Source organism: Oryctolagus cuniculus, chromosome 11 (assembly GCF_964237555.1).
Source record: "Oryctolagus cuniculus chromosome 11, mOryCun1.1, whole genome shotgun sequence".
Taxonomy (NCBI): Eukaryota; Metazoa; Chordata; class Mammalia; order Lagomorpha; family Leporidae; genus Oryctolagus; species Oryctolagus cuniculus.
The window spans coordinates 20,440,545-20,450,618 of NC_091442.1; the positions used below are offsets into that span (position 1 = coordinate 20,440,545).

The 10,074-nt window shown below is 52.9% G+C and overlaps 1 long non-coding RNA gene across 2 annotated transcripts; it reads right to left on the reverse strand.

Moving 5' to 3' along the window:
- Positions 1 to 3,686: 3,686 nt before the first annotated feature.
- LOC138844304 (uncharacterized) lies at positions 3,687 to 9,243 on the reverse strand. 2 transcript variants are annotated; one of them, XR_011379910.1, is made up of 2 exons: positions 8,691 to 9,243; positions 3,687 to 4,019 (listed from the first exon to the last, which is right to left on the reverse strand). It is a non-coding gene; the product is annotated as an uncharacterized lncRNA (long non-coding RNA). The 2 variants fall into 2 exon arrangements; XR_011379911.1 differs by having other exon boundaries at positions 3,687 to 4,025.
- Between the last annotated feature and the right edge of the window lie 831 nt (positions 9,244 to 10,074).

Below are 10,074 nucleotides of genomic sequence, written 5' to 3' on the forward strand. Positions count from 1 at the left end.
TGGCCGCAGTGGCCGCAGACTCGGCCACGTGGGGGATGAGAGGCTCAGGCGTGGTTTACTGGTCAAGAGGCAGAGTCCAGAGAAAGGGCACCTTTTAGCCGCAGGGGCTCCTGCCCGAGAGAAAACAAGGCCCAGTTGGTGCTGCAGGATGCAGCCCAGCCAGCCAAGTCCGGATTCCTAGGGGAGGGGAAGGAGCCGGAGCCCAGCGCGGGCAGCGGCCGCTGGAGAGTGCGTGGGCTCAGACAATGCTTCCCGGGCGTGGGTTGGCAGAGCGCTTGCAGGACCTCAGAGCTTCCACCCCACCTCCACCCGCAGTGTCCGCAGTCCAGAGGCCTGGATTCCTTGGTGGACAGTGGAGCAAAGTGTTACACGCTAAGATCTGCTTTTGTTATTATTAGATACCAGTTTTGAAAGCTTTATATACTTATTTATTTGAGAGGCAGGCAGGATGACAGAGAGGGAGAGTTCTTTCATCTGTTGATTCACTCCCCCAAACAGCCTCAACAGCCTGGGCTGGGCCAAGTGGAAGCCAGGAGCCAGAAGCTTCCTTCTGGTCTCACACGCTGGTGGCAGGGGTTCATCTCCCTCTGCTTTCCCAGGAGTGTTAGCAGGGAGCTGGATCAGAAGCAGGACAGCCAAGGGGTTGAACTGGTGCTTGGATATGGGATGCTGGTGCCACGGTTCCAGCCCAGTGCGCAGTACCATTTCTGAGCTCAAAGCACCATGCCAAGTACACATTGTAACTACTGGAATCAGCTCACCACCCCCCTCCCTGGAGAGGCCCGCAGGATTTCCTGTGATGCTGTGAGCCAAACGACAGCCTTTCCAGAAACTGCTCTTCTGCTCGCATCAGCCACAGCTTGCAATTGGGAGCCCCGGGTGGTGCAACGCCCTGGAGCTTCCGTGTGCCTTGAGTAAGTGAGGCGACCACAGGGACCAAAGCCACAAACGGCAGTGTCCTGGGGTCTGTGCCCAGCTGCGTGATAGTCTCAAGGTGGAGGCTTCCTTCCCGAGACAGAGAGTAGTGTTGCCAAATGCTTCCACGTGCATCTCATTTAATCTCCACTACGGCAGTGGTTAGCATGTGCGTTCTGCTGTTGAAGCTACTGAGGGGGCAGGGTGGTTGTTGAACCCTCCTGGGTCCTAAGGAGTGGTGCTGAGGACAAGCCCTGACTCTCCTGCTGCACCCACTGCCAGTCCCCTGGGACTCACAGAGCTCCATCGAGGACTACTGGGTGGGAGACAGGGGAGGGTGCGCTTGCCAGTGCGGGACACTGCGACTTCTGGAGAAAACACAGCTGGGCTGGCAAGCACCACCCCAAGCCCGCCTTGGCCTCTGCTTCCCCAGCTCAGCCCTGGAAACCTCAAGGGTGCTGGAGGGTGGAGGACGCCCAGCCCCGGCTTGAGTCCTGCTTTCTGGAGAGTGTCTGGCTTCCCTGACTCCAGGCTGACTCCAGAAGTATGGAATTCCGTCCCGATCCGCCATGGAGGTGGCAGGGAGCCCAGGGCTTGAGCCTCCCAAGGGAGCACATTAGCTGGAAGCTGAATCAGAAGCAGTCGGGACTCGAACCGGGCACTCGAGTGTGGGAAGCAGACGTCCCAGGCAGCGCCCTAACCGTGGAGTCAAACCCCCCCTGCAGTGGGCGGGTCCTAACCTGTTTTGTTGCTGATCTATTCAAGGAGCTCAGATCAGCCTCTGGCCCACAGGATGTGCCCAGTGAACACTTGTTGGCTGAACGCAGAGAGTTCAGGGAAGGGACCCTCGGAGACAGGACTGTGATGGCCCGACGGGAGCACCGGGCAGGATCCCTGTGCCCATGCGAGTCACTGTCAGGAGGCTCAGACACACAGGGGAGTGCTTGAGGTCTTTCTGAAGTGACTTGGGGTGGGAGTGGGGTGCAGGACGGTAGTCCTGTAGCCCCCACATGCCCTGACATGGGGCCAGGAGGCACATGCGTGTGTCAGCTGGATTTTTACAGCAGTGCGCCACCAATCATGGACTGTTGTTCGCTTCCTGTGTACATGCTCACTCCATTCCCATGGGGCAGGCGCCGTCCGTGTCCCCATGTCATAGAGGAGAACACGGAGGCACAGAGAGGTTGAGTGGCTGGCCCAGTGTCACACAGTGTCAGTGGCTAATTGGGAGTCTATCTCATGGGGCAGCAATTGGGGGGGCCTCCTTGGCATGGCCTGGTCCACAAGAGCCCAGGCAGCGGGGGAGAGGTACCCACATGGGAGCCAATAGTTCAGAGAGAACCCTGCTGCCCAGGGGCACCCAAAGGGGGCGCTGCGTCTGGATTTTTGCCCCCTCCTCCAGTCTCCCACTCTGTCTGCCCAAGGGGGAAAAACGAATGTTGACAGGATAGGGCCCAGCGCTTGTCTGGGGGCTGCTGTTTTCCCAGCTGTGGAGCGGCCACTTCCTCCCAGCTTCCCCAAGGCAGCCCTGGACTCCAGCGGCTTCAAAGCGCCAAGCCGAGTGCGGTCATCGTGGGAAAATGAGAAGACGCAGGGAGCAAAGGGAAGCGCAGCCGTGGTGGCTCTCATTCGGCGACACCGTCACCGTGTCTGGAGCTCTGCAGGCTTCCTTTCTCCCAGCGGGTGCCTGGGTGCGAGCGTTCAAGCTTTTGGGGGTGTGTGGGTGTGTGTTGTGTAGTGCTGCAACATGATATTCATCTGACAGCGTCGTAACTGTTTTCCCAGATCATTGTGTTCTTATGCAACATATTTTTGTTCAGCTTTCGTGTTATTGGTTTGTTCTAATTTACAAGGGTATTTATAGCTTGCAGTGTTTGGTTTTTATTTTAATTTTTAAAGATTCCTTTGAGAAGCAGAGAGATGGGGAGAGAGAGAAAAGAGACAGACACAGATACACACACACACACACACACGTATACATGCAGAGAGAGAACGAGAGAACCGTCTCCTATCCACTGGTTCACTCCCCAAATACCAGCAACCGCCAGAGCTGGGCCAGGTTGAAGCTGTGAGCTGGGAACTCCATCCAGGCCACCCGTGTGGGTGGCGGGAGCCCAGCCCCTTGAGCCATCAGCTGCTGCTCCCAGGATCTGCGTTAGCAGGAAGGTGGAGCTGAGGGTTGAGCCCAGGCACTCCCATGTGGGACGCAGGCATCTTAGCTGCTGAGCTAAACGCGTCCTCCCTGCATTGTTTACTGCAGTGTAATTCCAATACAGTGGCATTCACAGTCTAGCCGTCCTTGTACGGTCATGTGAACACCAATATACAAGATACAGAACAATTCCTTCCCCCAAAAACTCCCCTCGTGCCTCTGTGGAGTCGGCCTCTCGCAGCACCCAGGCCCTGGCGCCCCTGTTTTGTTTCCTATGAACTTGCTGTTTCCGGAATATCACGTAGCAGTGTGTGCACGCTGGGGGCCGGCTTCTCTCGCTGAGCAGAGGGCATGGAAGTCCATGCATGCCACCACGTCCATCTGTAGCGTTTCGTTCATCACAGAGTGGTGGTCACTGCCGGACGCATCACCGCTTGTCTATCCACATCCCAGCTGAAGGATGTCTGGGTCGTGTCCGGTTTGGGGTGATTGTGCACAGAGTTACCATCAACATCGCATTCTGGCTCTTAGATGAACACAAATTTTTATTTCTCTTGAGAAAATTCCTAGGAATACGATGGCTGGATCCTAGGGCGTGACCTTAAACTTGTGAAACTCATTTTTTTTTTAAAGATTTGTTTATTTATTTGAAAGACAGAGTTAGGAAAGACAGAGGCAGACAGAGACAGAGAGAGGTCTTCCATTCACTGGTTCACTCCCCAGACGGCTGCAGTGACCTGAGCTATGCCGATCCGAAGCCAGGAGCTAGGTGCTTCTTCCAGGTCTCCCACGTGGGTGCAGGGGCCCCAGGACTTGGTTCATCTTCTACTGCTTTCCCAGGCCATAGCAGAGAGCTGGATCAGAAGTGGAGCAGCTGGGACTTGAACCGGCACTCATATGGGATGCTGGCACTGCAGGCGGTTGCCTTATCCACTACACCACAGCGCCGGCCCTGAAACTCATTTTTTTTTTAAACAGAGAATAAATGAATTGTGTTTTAGTTATTATCTGATACCATCATAAAAATTGAAACAATACAAATAAACTGCTAGCAGTTTGTAACACATATATGAACATATAAGGATTACCCCAAAAGGTTTGTGAAGAAGTAGAATTAAAGGAATGAGTTTATTTGGTGCCAAAATTTTTTGGAAATATACTCAGTGTTTCATAATACACATCTTCTATTTATTGTGGAAAAAGGGTTTTGGCTTTTGGCACCCTGAACTTTTCGGGTGCTCATATTTTCACCGCATTTTTCCACAAACTTTTTTCTTTTTCTTTTAAAGATGTATTTATTTATTTGAAAGTCAGAGTTACACAGAGATAGAAGGAGAGGCAGAGAGAGAGAAAAAGAGAGAGAGAGGTCTTTCATCCACTGGCTCACTCTCCAGTTGGCCACAACTGCTGGAGCTGTGCCGATCTGAAGCCAGGAGCCAGGAGCTTCTTCCAGGTTTCCCATGTGGGTGCAGGGGCCTAAGGACTTGGTTCATCTTGTACTGCTTTCCCAGGCCATAGCAGAGAGCTGGATCAGAAGTGAAGCAGCTGGGTCTCGAACCGGTGCCCACATGAGATGCCTGCACTGAAGGCAGCAGCTTAACCCACTACACCACAGCGCCGGCCCCTCCACAATCTTTTTGAAGTGTCATCCTATATCTGCAGCTTTATCATGTGCTTTTTCAGCATTTCTTCACGTATCACCAAGTTGTCGTCTACCTTCTCTTTCTGGATTACTGTCAGTGCCGCACGGTGTGCCGTACAAAAGTTTAAACAATCACTTCCTTTTGGACATCCAATTACATTGTTTTCTAGTTTTTTCTTCCTCTTAAAAAAAAAATTCCTGGGGCCAGCGCCGTGGCTCACTTGGTTAATCCTCCGCCTGTGGCGCCGGCATCCCATATGGGTACTGGGTTCTAGTCCTGGTTGCTCCTCTTCCAGGCCAGCTCTCTGCTGTGGCCTGGGAGTGCAGTGGAGGATGGCCCAGGTACTTGGGCCCTGCACCCCATGGGAGACCAGGAGGAGGCACCTGGCTCCTGGCTTCGGATCGGTGTAGCTCCGGCCATAGCGGCCATTTGGAGAGTGAACCAACGGAAGGAAGACCTTTCTCTCTGTCTCTCTCTCTCTCACTGTCTATAACTCTACCTGTCAAATAAAAAAAAATTTCTGTTTTTTTAATTCATTAATTAAGAGGTGGAGAGAGAGAGGGTGTGTGTTCCCATCTACTAGTTCATTCTCCAAACGCCCACAGCCACCAGGGCTAGGCCAGGGCAGAAAGCGGGCCCTGGGAACTCAACTCATGTCTCCCACCTTTCTGGCAGGCACACAATCACTCGAGCCGTCCCTGCTGCCTCCCAGGGTCTGCATTAGCTGGGAGCCGGCGTCAGGAGCCGGAGCCAGAGCTGGGAATTGAATCCAAGCACCACAGCTGGGACGCAGGCATCTTAACCAGCAGCCGAAACACTCACCCCTAATTTTGGCTGTTATAAACAACACCCTCGAGCGGAATAATTTTTTCACATGTACAGTTTTTTGTTGAGAATAAATTCCTAAGCATAGACTTTCTGTGACAGAGTTGCACAGCACTTTGTTTTGCTTGGCTTTTTCCCTTTTTTTTCCTCGTGCACAGTGGAAAGCTGCTACTCAGCTCACCCTGCCCGACAAACCCAGCAGGGAAGGATGGTCCCTCCAACAAGCAGCACAGGGACAAGTGGGCTTTCCTATGGAACAACATGGAAATGATTCCCTACCTCACGCCACACAGTAAGGATCCATTCCAAATGAAAATGATGAAACTTTACAACTTTAGAATATAATTTCAGAGAGTATCTTTATGGAAAGGTCTTCTAATGAAACTCTTCTTAAACAAGATAGGAAAAGTCAGAACCGTGAAGGAAATGTGTGATAAGTCAGACTACAGTAAAATTGAGGATGTCCGTTCATCCAAAGACCCCAGGTTGAGAATGAAGAGATAAGTTGCAACCTGCCGTGAGGCATTTGCAACACAAATAACCAACCAAAGAACAACGTCTGATATGGAAAAACACCTGTGAGTATAAGAATGGCAGTAATAGGGCTGGCATCGTGGCCTACCATGTGAAAGCTGCTACCTGCAGTACTGCCATCCCATATGGGCACTGGTTCGAGTCCCAGCTGCTCCACTTCCGATCCAGCTCTCTGCAATGGCCTGGGAAAGCAGTAGAAGATGGCACAAGTCCCACCTGTGTGGGAGACCTGGAAGAAGCTCCTGGCTCCTGGCTTTGAATTGGCTCAGCTCCAGTCACTGCAGCCATCTCGAGAGTGAACCAGCAGATGGAAGGCCTCTCTCTCTCTCTCTCTCTCTCTACCTGTCTGTAACTTTGTCTTTCAAATAAATAAATAAATCTGAAAAAAAAAGGAATGACAGTAGTAAATAGCACAATGGAAGATGAGCAAAAACCAGGAACAGAAACTTCACAAAAGCAACAGCAGAAAGGACGCACAAACGTGAGACAAGTTGTCAACCTCCTTCTCAGTAAAGGAGGCACGGATTAGACCCAGTGAAGCAGTATTACAGACCCACAGACTGCAGAAAAATGTGGGAGTCAGACAGCACCGAAGGACGACGGGGGTCTGGGCTGGAGGCGCTGGCAGGCACAGTTTTCTGTGGTCCTCAGTAAAGCCGTGGCTGCTGCACTGTGATGCAAGCACCCATGTACACACACGTGCACTTCAACTTGGGTTCCCGCAGCAGAAGCCTTTGCCTCTGTAGGTCAGCAAGATACAGAAACAGGAGCCTTGTGCACATGGACACAGCTCAAGCGCCCATATACAATGGAATATGGATACATTGCGGTATGCAGTTGTTCAATCCATGTAGACGAGGGGTCTTCAAAAAGTCCATAAATGGGCTGACGCTGTGGTGCAGCGGGTTAAAGCCCCAGCCTGCAACGCCAGCATCCCACATGGGTGCAGGTTTGAGACCCGGCTGCTCCACTTTTGATCCAGCTCCTTGCTAATGTGCCTGGGAAAGCAGTGTGGGATGGCCCAAGCGCCCACATGGGAGACCTGGAAGAAGCTCCTGGCTTTGGATGGGTTCAGCCCTAGTTGCTGTGGCCATCTGGGGAGTGAACCAGCAGATGGAAGACCTCTCTCTCTCTCTCTCTACCTCTCTCTGTAACTCTTTCAAATAAATAAATCTTTTTTTTTAAAAAAAAGTCCATGAAAAAATGCATATTGTGGAAAAACTATGCACAGATTTTGAAGTGTTTTACAGCCAAATAAACTTATCTTTTAATTCCATTTCTATGAACTCTTAAAGGTTACGTGTATACATGGCAACATGCGGTGAAATACTACACAGCTGTGAACAAGAGGGAACCCTGCGGCTGTGTCAGCAAGGGCCATGCTCAAAAGCAGAGTGTTGGTAGGAAAAGCAATCACAAAGGAACACATTCAGCACAGGCCCAGTTAGAGAAAGTCCGAGAACAGCGTCATAGGGTATTTTGTGCAGGGATTTATACATTAGGAGTCAAACACAGAGAAAACCAAGGGCACATTCCTGTTTTCTTTTCATTTTCGGTATATTATGGTGTTTTGGTGGCTTCAAAATCTTGGTGCAATCTATGACATAGTTCAGGATAACTAGAAAAATGTGAAGGTGGAAATGCTAACTACCCTGATTGGATCGCCGCCCGCTGTGTTACGTAAGCAATGATAACACCTTCCCCCATAAATAAGTGTAAGTGTCATGTGTTAAGGAAGACACAAATCTTACTGGCTGGGGAGAGACTGCCCCTCCTGGACTAACCAGTTCTTAGAGACAGCCAAAGCTTGGCCCAGTGTGTGTCTTTCGTAGATGGGCCAACCAACCCCAGGCCTATCCCCCCGCCATGCACCTCCTCCCTCTGACTGTCATTAGCCAAGCCAGTATTTCTCCTGTCCTAAGTCAAGCTAAGGTCAGGTCCCAGGCGACCAGAGACTCCCTGAAGCTCAGAGCCTGTGGAGGTGTTGGAACTAGCTGGCCCTGCGACGTCTTCCTCTGTCCTGCCCTGCCTGTACTGTGGAAGCCCCAGCCAAGGCTCGGGCCCTCCCTCCTGCTTCTGCGCCCTTGCCAGGCCTGGGGCTCGCCCCCATGGCACTGTGAGGCGTGGCAAGCCCCCTTTCTACTGGAAGAGGTAAGCAACAAACTCTGCGTCCCGCGTCTCTGTCCATGTCCTCACAGTCTGCTGCTCCTTTGTAAACCCAAACCCCACCCATCAGCTTCTCCTCGCTCTTTGGGACGAGGTTCGAGTAGGAAGGGGCCCACGGAGATAGCTGCGAGGGAACCGCCCCGCTCTGCTTCTTAGACGGGCTGAACTCAAGGGTCCTTCACAAAGCCGTGGGAAAGTGAGGAACTGATTTCGGAGCAAACGTTCTTTTTCCTAGTACATGGAGAGCGCGTGTTCTGACAAACTATGTATGGATTTGACTTTTTTGACAGCGACATCAAACCATACTTTAAAAAATATATTTGAGCATTTGTTTGCAGTGGGGAAGGAAGGAGGCAGGGAGGAGAAGGAGAAGGAGGAGGAGGAGGAGGAGGAGGAGGAGGAGGAGGAGGAGGAGAGAGAGAGAGAGAGAGAGAGAGAGAAAGGATAACTTCTACCTGCTGGTTCACTCCACAAGTGCTTGCGAAGGTCAGAGCTGGGCCAGGGCCAAAGCCCAGAGCTGGGTTCTCAATCCAGTCTCCTCTGCGGGAGGCAGGAGCCCAGGGATTTCACCCCTCACCGCTGCCTCCCAGGGTCTGCATTAGCAGGGAGCTGGGGTCAGGATCTGGAGCCAAGAGAAAGCTCCCACTTGGAATTCCATCTTCACAAACTTGTGCGGTGCCCTGGTATTCCTCCAACTGCACAAAGCATGCCTTTGTCCCGCGGCGTGTTTCACAGTAAAAGTGACAAGAATCCCTGTTCCTTGTAATGACTATGGAAGCCCCGGGGCTGTGCGTAAGGGAGATGTGAACAGGAAGGGAGCTGCTGCAAGGTGGAGCTCCTTAACAGATCCAAAATGGATTCAACTGAAAGCTGTTTTAGAAACCACGCAGGGTCCTGGGTGCCACTCTGCAGGGCTGCGGTTCTGTTCCCTGGGCAGCCCGGTGTCGCTGTGGGGTTTGGAGGATGGGGCAGGGTCTCCGGCTGCGATGAGATGGCGCAGCTGCCAAGGGCTTTCGCATCTGGTCATCCTCATAGACAGAACTTCCTACAGCGCCTGGGCCACTGGCCTGGGAGTCCAGGGGTGAGGCCCTGTGGCCCCTGTTGGGGGGCACTCATGGAGCAGGGGAGGGAGAGAACACAGAATCCATTGATGAGTGAGGACAGCTGGAGGCCCACAGAGGCGTCATGCGGAGGCCTCATGAGGGCCCTGGGGGAGCTGAGAGGAAGCAAGAAGGACAAGAGCTGCAGGGCTTGGGGGATGGGAACTGAGCCAGCCGGGAGCGGGAGGCCCCCCCACCGCCGCAGGTCCCCTGCTCCCTCACCAAGCCCTGAGCCTGCCCCCTCCTCACACCTTTGGCTCGTGCACCTCCTCCCTGCTCAGCAGGTTGCTGCCTTCCCTCCTTCACTCTCTCACCTCCAGGACAACAGGACACACACACATGTGCACACACGTGCCCACATGCATGCACAACACAACACACTGCTTGCACACATGCACATACAGGTGCTGGCCCCTGCATACACATGCATGTGCACACCACACACACATTCGCACATGCACACTACCTGCCTTTTCTCCCTCCGCCCTTCTTCTCAGCCCCCAGAAATGGCTGGGCCTCCAACTGGAGTCCTGTCGTCTATTTCTGAGTTTTTGATCTTAGCTCACAAGATGGTCCAGCACGGATCTGAGCAGGCGCTGCCTACCCCCAGGTCTCCCTGCAGCCCCACCCTTGGGTCCGTCCCTAGCCTCACTGGTCCTCCTGCCTGACCCCCACTCCTTCTGCCTCCCAAGCTGGAAGGGCAATGCTATGGGTTACATGGCTGTCCCACAAACTCCCT